This window comes from Tupaia chinensis, unplaced genomic scaffold (assembly GCF_000334495.1).
Source record: "Tupaia chinensis unplaced genomic scaffold, TupChi_1.0 Scaffold149552_1, whole genome shotgun sequence".
Taxonomy (NCBI): domain Eukaryota; kingdom Metazoa; phylum Chordata; class Mammalia; order Scandentia; family Tupaiidae; genus Tupaia; species Tupaia belangeri.
In genome coordinates, this window is record NW_006209397.1 from 2,621,194 (window position 1) to 2,630,601 (window position 9,408).

The 9,408-nt window shown below is 37.1% G+C and overlaps 1 pseudogene; it reads right to left on the minus strand.

Annotated features, from left to right (window-relative positions):
- Positions 1–575: 575 nt before the first annotated feature.
- LOC102474137 (zinc finger protein 639 pseudogene) lies at positions 576–1,937 on the minus strand (annotated as a pseudogene).
- Positions 1,938–9,408: the final 7,471 nt, after the last annotated feature.

Sequence of the window (9,408 nt, forward strand, 5' to 3'; positions counted from 1 at the left end):
CCCTACAGCGAAAATCTCTCTAAAAGAACAAAAGTATATAATAAAAATAGTAACCTAAAGAGAAAATTTTCTTAGACAAGGATAATTAGACTCCAACTCAAAAATGTCACAAAAAAAACAAAGAAAACCATTAAAATTTATAGAAGTGTCAATTCATTAATAGGATATAATAATCATACATTTATATGCATACATCAAAGCAGCACCAAAACATATTAAGGAAATATTAACAAATGAAAAGAGAAATTGAGGGGAGTACAATAATGGTAAATAACTTTAATAACCCACTTCAATAATGGATAGATCATTTAGAAAGAAAATAAAAAAGTAAGAGTGGCCTTGTGTAACAGTATAGAGCAAATGGACATATATAATACATTCCATTCAACATGACCAGAACACACATTCTTATATCAAAAAGACAATACAGAATTTTCTGCAAGATAGATTATTTTAGGCCAAAAGATAAGTCTTAAAAATTTAAGAAGACTGAAATCACATCAAGTATTTTTTTCTCCAAAAATTGCTGAATTTATTATTTTACAATGACATGTTAGTTAAAATAAAGAGAATAATCAAGTTGTCTCATGGATGTGAAGGTGACTTATTAATTCCCTTTCATTTCTAAACCTCACCAAGCAGTCACTACATTTATGAGGTAAATCAGCTGAGTACTTGAAATCTAGTACTCAATATTCTCACATACTTGAAAAACCTTTCCTACAGTCATCACAAAGATGAATAAAAAAAAATACGTTCAATATCAATATACCTGTTCACATTTGTATGAAGTCTACTCTGAAAACCACATACTTTACATACAAAGAAGTTTCTACATTTCTCAAAGGTAATTTTGCTTAAGAGGCTGTACTGTCCTTGTTCTCCATTGTCACACTTATTATTTAACTCTATTAATTTACACACATGCTCATTCACCACATGGCTATGCAGTCTTCAGGATAATTGGTTTCATGTTCACAGAACTGACACAAGTACTGTTGATTACAGCTGTGCTCCTGGAAATGCAGGTAGAGCTCACTGCTTGAGGAGAGCTGCAAATCACACTGCTCACATCAGAAGAAGGGATCACTAAAGTGGGTGTCTGCAATATGCTAGCTGAAGTTCTCAAAAATTAGTGTCTCATAATCACAGTATTTACAAATCTACAGGTTCTCCTTGTGTAGCTTGGCATGCTCAATCAGAAGCATGTTGGTAGAGAAACTTTTCTTACATACTCAACATACATTTGAGTCAGTCCATTTATGCTTCAGAATCATATGCTGCTTTAAATCAGAAAAATACTTGCTGTTGAACTCATAAAGTTCACATTTACAGGGGCCCCTGCTATTAGCTCTCAGTAAAGACCATTTCTGCTGGGCAGTCACATTTAAAGCTTGGGTCTTGTCAAGAATTTTACAAAGTTTAACGAGTGGCTCTTCTTCAGTTTTTCCCTGGAGACTCTCAGAGGAATGGTTTTCTGTCTCTATGTCATAATCATCAGAAACTGTGTGATGCACTTCCACGGCAATTGGAACATCTTCATCTGTGTGCACTTTTAAGGGACCCTCTTCTTGAGTTTGTTGGTTTACTGATTCAGGTGAGTCACACTCTTCTTCACAAATTTCAATATCAGGAGACTTTTCTGTAGAAAAGCCAGTGTGGTTGAGAATTCTAAATACAGGACTGGGAACCAGGTAGTTCTGATTTCTGCTTCTGGCCTTGACTTCATCTGAAAATTTTGGCAAGTCATCTGATGCTTCAGTATCCAAATCATCATCTTTGTTGTCAAAATACTTTACGTCTGGCTGTCTCATAAAACAGACACTATAACAATGATCAGAAAGAATCCTATTGAATCCATCTGTAATTCCAGAGGAATCTGAATAACGAGAAGGGTATAAAATCTTCCTTTTCCTTTTTTTAGGGTACCCATTCATATATTTTCAATTTGGTATAATTCTTAATACTGATATGAGAAAAAATGGGTTACAGACAAGTTTCCAAAGATGGTAAAAAATGACATCTATGCCCACCCACCTGGCGCAGCCTGGAGACATGGCAGAACAGACAGAGCAGGCACAGGCAAGACGGCCCTCTGGCACACGCAGGCTGTGGTACTCCGCTGTCCGCTCTGGATTCCTGGGCCGCCCTCTTGGTCCTGTACTCCCACAACCTGCAGGCCAGGCCCAGGCATGGGCTCCAAGATCTCAAGGTGTTATTTATTTATTTTTTTTGTGTGTAGAATTTATAGGGCTTGTACACTCTCCAAAGAGACAGAGATAGACAGAGAGACAGAAAGTGAGTCATCCCCTCCCAGGGTGGATGACCATGCCATTTTCCTCTAGAAATTTTGGGCACACAAAGGTATCCATGAAAAAACTGCTTGAAGTAATAAGTGAATACAGTAAGGTGGCAGGATACAAAATCAATATCCAAAAATCTATAGCATTTCTATTTATGAACAACAAGTTGAATGAAGCAGAGCTGAAGAAAGGAATCCCTTTCACCGTAGCCACAAGATGTATAAGATATCTAGGGATAAACCTAACTAAGAAAGTCAAAGACCTTTATAAAGAAAACTACGAGAATCTTAAAAAAGACATTGAAAGTGACATAAAAAAGTGGAAGGACATCCCATGCTCCTGGATTGGAAGAATTAACATAATCAAAATGGCAATTCTACCCAAATTAATCTACATGTTTAATGCAATTCCAATCAAAATACCAGAGATATTCTTCAGAGATCTAGAAAAGACAACTATAGAATTTGTCTGGAACCATAAAAGACCTCGTATTGCAAAAGCAATCCTGCGTAAGAAGAATGGAGTAGGAGGCATATCACTCCCTGATCCTAAGATATACTATAAAGCTGTGGTCATCAAAACAGCATGGTATTGGCATAAAAACAGACATGTGGACCAATGGAAGAGAATAGAGACCCCAGAAATAACTCCCAAAGCTTATAGCCAACTGATCTTTGACAAAGGATATCAGTCAATCCATTGGGAAAAGGAAAACCTCTTTAGTAAATGGTGCTGGAAAAACTGGGTATCCACCTGCAGAAAGATGAAACTGAACCCCCATCTTTCACCATTAACAACAGTCAACTCAAAATGGATCAAAGATCTGAACCTAAGACCTCAGACAATAAAACTACTTGTGGAAAATGCTGGGGAAACTCTGGGAGACATTGGAGTAGGCAAAGACTTCTTAAATAAGACTCCCAAAGCACAGGCAATAATCCCTAAAATAGACAAGTGGGACTATATTAGACTAAGAAGTTTCTGCACAGCAAAGGACACAGTAACAAGTGTGAACCGACAACCCTCAGAATGGGAAAATATTTTTGTTAAATATGCCTCAGACAAGGGACTGATAACGAGAATACATAGGGAACTCAAGTGCCTTATGCGAAAAAAAATGATTAACCCGATTAAAAGATGGGAAAGTGAGCTGAACAAAAGTCTCTCTAAGGAAGACATACGAACAGCCAAAAAGCATATGAGGAAATGCTCGACATCCCTCATCATAAGGGAAATGCAGATAAAAACCACAATGAGATACCACCTAACCCCTGTCAGAATGGCAAAGATTAAGAATATAAAAAGTGATAAGTGTTGGCGGGGATGTGGTGAAAAGGGAACCCTCCTACACTGTTGGTGGGAATGTAAACTAGTTCAACCACTGTGGAGAACAATATGGAGGTTCCTCAAAGATCTACAAATAGAACTACCATTTGATCCAGCAATCCCACTTCTGGGTATTTACCCAAAAGACAGGAGAACGCTCAGTCAGAAAAGTGCTTGCACATCCATGTTTATTGCAGCATTATTCACAATTGCCAAGACATGGAACCAACCTAAATGTCCACAAACTGATGAATGGATTGGAAAAGTGTGGTATATATACTCTATGGAATACTACTCAGCCATAAAAAATAACAAGACCCTGGAATTTGATAGAAAATGGTCAGATATGGAGGATCTATTGCTGAGTGAAGTAAGCCAGGCTATGAAAGAAAGATATTGTATGTATCCACTCAATATATACCGACTATCCGCACTCTATAATAGAGAGCAAAAATTCGGAGGACATAAACACAGTGAAGGTACTTAATGAGAATAGGACAGTGTGGAATGGGGTAAGTGAAGAGAAGAGGATAGAGAAAGATAGCAAGTGAACAATAGAGAGACAGGACGTTAGTGAGAAACAGATAGGGGTTATTAACTGTTGATGATGACATGTATAGTATTCTCAACTGGATTGGTCTGAGAAGTATTTCATGATGGGCAAAGTATTTTTACAAGCAAAATGAGAAATAGCAATTGACTGTTTTAAAAAATAATTAGAATAATAAAAATAATGATTGGGGAAAACATAGAAAAGATATTGAATGTTGAAGTGGGGAGATTAATGTCTCTGTACTGACGGACATGCATGGCATTCCCTTTTGAAAAAACAATGTAATACACTGTAAAGTTATATGTAATCCAATGTAATATAAAGAAGATTATGATGATGATAATAAAAAAATAAAATAAAAAAAAGAAATTTTGGGCACAAATGCACATATGCCCAGCATGAATTTCAAGCCACTGTGTCAGGGACTAGATTCATGGTTAACCATGCAGGAGTCCAGTGCCTTAACCACTATGCCACATGTTGGCCTCTCAAGCATTGTTTGTAATTGCCAGAGGGTACATATAGTCATCAGAGAGACATAGAGGGCAACCCTCAGTGGGGCCCAGTCACACTTCATTCTTTTTTTCTCCATTCTCTCTTCCCACTAGGATCCTGGACACATGCACACATGTACTTGGGTGTGTTTTTAAAGTCACTGGGCAGGGATTTGAGCCAGATCTCCTATGCACAGTGCTTAACTGCCATGCTACAGCTTTAAGCCTTAAGCACTTTTTGTATTTTAGTACAATGTTATGAGGCTCTAAATCAATAATAGAATGAAAATTATAAATTTTATAAATATGTGGGAATTAAACAGTACACTCCTAGTAAATGAAGAAATCAAAAAGGAAATAAAAAATGTTAATACAAATAAAAATAAACACAAAACACCAAAACTTATGGGATGCAGAAAAAACAGTTCTAAGAAGGAAGTTTATAGTGATAAATGCCTACATTAAGAAAGAAGAAACTTAAATAAATAACATATTTCCATATACCCAAGGGAACTGGAGAAGGAAACACAAACTAAGCTAAAATTCAGGAGAAAAAAAAATTAAATAAAAATCAAAGCACAGGATCAGTCATTGGTATAGTGGTTAGGGTGACTATACCCCACATGATCAATTGGACAGTTTGAGTCCAGAAGCCAGCAGCCTGAAAAACATGCCAGGTGTGTGTGTGTGTGTGTGTGTGTGTGTGTGTGTGTGTATGGACCCAAAGTCCCAAAAGGAGGGTGAACATTCCCCATTAGAGCTACTCGCTCTCTTGCTTTCCCTTCATCTCTTTCTGATGAGCACAAGAGTTCTCTGGAAAAAAAATCAGAGCACAAATCAAGAAATAGACTAGAAAAACAATATAAAATATTAATAAACAGTTATTTTTATAAAGAACATCAAAATAGAAAACCTTTGTCTAGACTAAGAAAAAAAGATGAAAGACAAAATTATAAATTAAAAAGGACATATTATAACAAATGGCAAAGAAATACAAAGGATTATAAGAGACTACTATGAACTATTATATGCCAACAAATTAACCTAGGAGAGATGGATAAATTCCTGGAGACATAGAACCTACCAAGACTATTATTATTTTCACTTTCTCTTGTTCCTTAATCAGCTACTCTGACACCAGGCAGCTTTAGCACATTTTCTCTCTCTTCCTCTTTCTCTTACTCTGTCTCTTTTTCTTCCCTGCAGAACTACTGACCACTGACTGATCTCATTTTACTTATTTAAAGTTTACTTTCTCTATGCATGAGAGAGAGAAAGAGATCTCTGTCAACCTTGCTGAACTCTTGACAATGAATTGACCTATTTATTTATGTATTCATTTTAAGTTCATTTATTTACTTAATTTCTCCACAAATGTCAAGTAGAGACAGACACACAGACAGACAGCACCCTCAATAAAGTAATGATGCTATGACTCTCTGCCTGCTTCAACAGTTCTGGATCATGGGCACACATGTGCCCAGCCTCCTCAGCGAGGTCTCAAGGTGAATCTGAACCTTCCCATGGGAGTCAGCCTCACAGATAATCACATTTTGCTGCCGCATCATGGCTTTACTCCTAGGTTGATCTTTTTATTATTATATCCCACCTTTTTCTTTGGTGATGACTTCTGTCTTAAAGTGTACTTTGTCTTTTATTAGTATACCTCCTCCATCTTTCTTTTGCTTACTATTTTCATGTTATCTCTCTTTAGTTTCTTTTAATGTATTTGTTTCTTTGAATCTAAAGTGAGATTCTTATAAACAGTATATAGTTGTGTCATTTAAGAAATACTGTCTTTTTTCTCCCCAGCTATGTGGGAAGCTTTACTGGTATTCTTTTTCCCTTCATCTATATTCGAGTTAGTCTAGTGACCTTGAATTTTATCCTGATTGACTTGGCTTTAGCATTTCTTTCACTGCTAGTCTACTAGGAAAAAAACAATCCCCAGTTTTTGTTTGTGTAAGAATTTATAAATGTGTCTTATAGATTTAAAGATAATTTTACTGATGCACAATTCTTGTGTGACTGTTTTGACATTCAGCACCTTGAAATGTTTCCTTATTTCCTTTTGGCCTCTATGGTGTCCAATGAATAATAAGCTGTGGGTCTCTAGCCTGCTATACATTGCTTTTCTGTGGTTTTTAAAACTTTGACTTTTTTTTTTTTTTTGAGAAAAAATTTTGTTATAGGGCACGTGTGCTTGCCAGACAGACTGAGAGGTAGAAAGCGAGAAATCATTCCCTGGAGAGAAGGCCATGCCACAGTCCTTTCATTCAGTCTCCTCTTAGGATCTTGGGGATGCATGTACAGGCATCTGGCATGAGTTTTAAGCCACCAGGTCTGGGACTCAAACCACAGTCAACTATGTGGGAATCCAGCAATGTAACCATTAGGCTATCTGCTGATCCCAAGATTTTGTCTTTCAACAGTTTGATTTTTATGCATCTGAAGATTTCTTCAATTTTATCCTAGTTTAAGCTCATTGAGTTTCTTGGTTGAAAATATTTGTATTTTCCCTAAATCTGGTACTTAAAAGATGTTTTCTTCAAATATTCTTTGTGCTTTTACCCTTTCTCCTTTCCTTTTAGGACCAGATGGATCAAAACGGATAACTGCAATTTTCAATGACTGAAGCTCTTTCCGTTTCCTCAGTTAATGAGTATATGAGTTATTTTCTTCTTTCTTTCTTTCTTTCTTTCTCTTTCTTCTTGCTTTCTTTCTTTCTTTCTTTCTCTTTCTTCTTGCTTTCTTTCTTTCTTTCTTTCTCTTTCTTCTTGCTTTCTTTCTTTCTTTCTTTCTCTTTCTTCTTGCTTTCTTTCTTTCTTTCTTTCTCTTTCTTCTTGCTTTCTTTCTTTCTTTCTTTCTCTTTCTTCTTGCTTTCTTTCTTTCTTTCTTTCTCTTTCTTCTTGCTTTCTTTCTTTCTTTCTTTCTCTTTCTTCTTTCTTTCTTTTCTTTCTTCCTTCTTCTTTCTCCTTCCTTCTTTCTGTCTTTCTGTCTTTTCTCTTTCTTCTTTCTTTCTTTCTTTCTTTCTTTCTTCTTTCATTCTTTCTTTCTCTCTCTCTTTTTCTTTTCTTTCTTCTTTTTTTATTCCCACAGGGGAATATGCACCCACCAGAGAGAAATAGAGAGAGGGAAAAAGCACCCTTCAATAGGGCTGCCTATTGTCATGGCCACAAGTCAGAGTGATTTATCTTCAGCCAAAAAGGCTGTCTCAGAGCCCCCTGGAAAAGGACTTATTCTAGCTACTTGTGGATACAGGTTCCTCTGTGCCTTTAAATTTTTTTTTCTTGCTAAAGGATATGGATGCTCACCAGAGAAAAATAGGGGGAAAAGGAAAGAGGAAGAGGAGGAAGCAACACTCGGAAAGAGGAAGAGGAGTAAGCAACACTCCTCACACATTCCCACAATGGGGAATAGTTACAGCTCAATCTCCTCTCTTCCATTTCTCTCTTCCTTTGGAATTGTGGGTATGTATACACATATGCCTGGTGTATTTCTCAAGCCACTGGGTCTGGGACTCTTTTCACATAGTTGGCCACGTAGAATCCAGCTTCCTTAACTTGCAGGCTATGAATACAGTCTAGATACAGGTTTCTGACGGTATTACTAAAAAATCTTGGAGATCATAAATGTATGAGTCAAGATTTCTAGAATTCTGGTAAAAAATAATGAGACTCTGAATTCACTGTTTTAGTCCATTTTTCTGTTGCTAACTGAATACCCCAGTGAGTAACTTATAAAGAACAGAGATTTATCTAGCTCATTGTTTGGGACGTCCAAGTTTTCCAGGCTGTACCTGGTGAGGGCCTTCTTGTTAGTGGGGACTCTATGCAGAGTCCCTTGGTTGCAAAGGATATCATATGGCAAAAGTTGTGTGTTTGTATCCATGTCAGTCTCATTCCCTCTTTTTATTAACCCAATAAGATTCAATCATTGGGCCCCACCCTAATGACTTTGTTTAATCCTAGTCTCCTCTTAAAAGCCTCACCTTTCAACACAATAGTCAGATTAAGTTTTCACCTTCTTAATCCTGTCATAACCAAATTTCAGCACGTGAATTTCTGGGAGGACACATTCAAACCATAGCACCACTGAAGATTGAACAGTATTTAGTTACATAGAAATAAATGAACTGATAAGGGACAATTGTGGATATTGTTTAGGATATTGTTGATATTCTATTGTTTAGGATATTGCTGATATTCTATTTTGTGGACATGTAAGAAACATCATTCCTTTCACTTTCTTTTTCTCTCTTTCAAATGCCAGAATACACATGCTCTTGCCAGAGAGGTAGAGATGGAGAAAGAGGAAAGTAGAGGGAGAAAGCATCCCCCTAATGGGGTATGGTAACACAGCAATCCCCTCTTCATTTCTCCATCCTCTTGGGATTTGAATCATGTACATACACATGTCTGGAATGTTTTTCAAGCGATAAGAGCCAGGATTTTGTCATACAAGGTCAGTTCTCTTAACTACTAGGTTACAGCGTAATCAACTTCCTAACTGGAGAGTTTTAAAAGGTTTTGTGAGCAGGGTTGTGTAACTAAAATACATTTCTCAGGACCAGCGGTTAGCGTAATGGCTATGTTGCTGGATTCCCACATAGCCGACCACGATTCAAGTCCTGGACCCAGTGGCTTAAACTCACACCGGGAGCGTGTGCGTGTGTACCCAAGATCCCAAGGGGAGAATGTAGGAGAAGGGATTGTGGCATGGCCATCCCTCC